Source organism: Arachis duranensis, chromosome 10 (genome assembly GCF_000817695.3).
Source record: "Arachis duranensis cultivar V14167 chromosome 10, aradu.V14167.gnm2.J7QH, whole genome shotgun sequence".
NCBI lineage: Eukaryota > Viridiplantae > Streptophyta > Magnoliopsida > Fabales > Fabaceae > Arachis > Arachis duranensis.
Window position 1 is genome coordinate 55,684,974 of NC_029781.3, and position 737 is coordinate 55,685,710.

Sequence of the window (737 nt, forward strand, 5' to 3'; positions counted from 1 at the left end):
ATCTAATTATAATTAATATTCATTGATATTCTGGAATTTATAGTATATTCTCTTCTTTTTATCCTAATTGATTTTCAGTTGCTTGGGGACAAGCAACTATTTAAGTTTGGTGTTGTGATGAGCGGATAATTTATATGCTTTTTGGCATTGTTTTCAGGTAGTTTTTAGTAAGTTCAAGCTACTTTTAAGGATGTTTTCATTAGTTTTTATGTTAAATTCACATTTCTGGACTTTACTATGAGTTTGTGTGGTTTTCTGTGATTTCAGGTAATTTCTGGCTGAAATTGAGGGACTTGAGCAAAACTCTGAGAAAGGCTGACAAAAGGACTGCTGATGCTGTTGGAATCTGACCTCCCTGCACTCGAAATGGATTTTTCTGGAACTACAGAACTCCAATTGGTGCGATCTCAACGGCGTTGGAAAGTAGACATCCAGAGCTTTCCAGCAATATATAATAGTTCATACTTCATTCGGAAATTGATGACGTAACTTGGCGTTGAACGCCAAGTACAGGCTGCTGTCTGGAGTTAAACACCAGAAAAACGTCATGATCCGGAGTTGAACGCCCAAAACATGTTATAACTTGGAGTTCAACTCCAAGAAAAGAATCAGCTCGTGGATAGATCAAGCTCAGCCCAAGCATACACCAAGTGGGTCCCAGAAGTGGATTTATGCATCAATTACTTACTCATGTAAACCCTAGTAGCTAGTCTAGTATAAATAGGATAATTTACTAT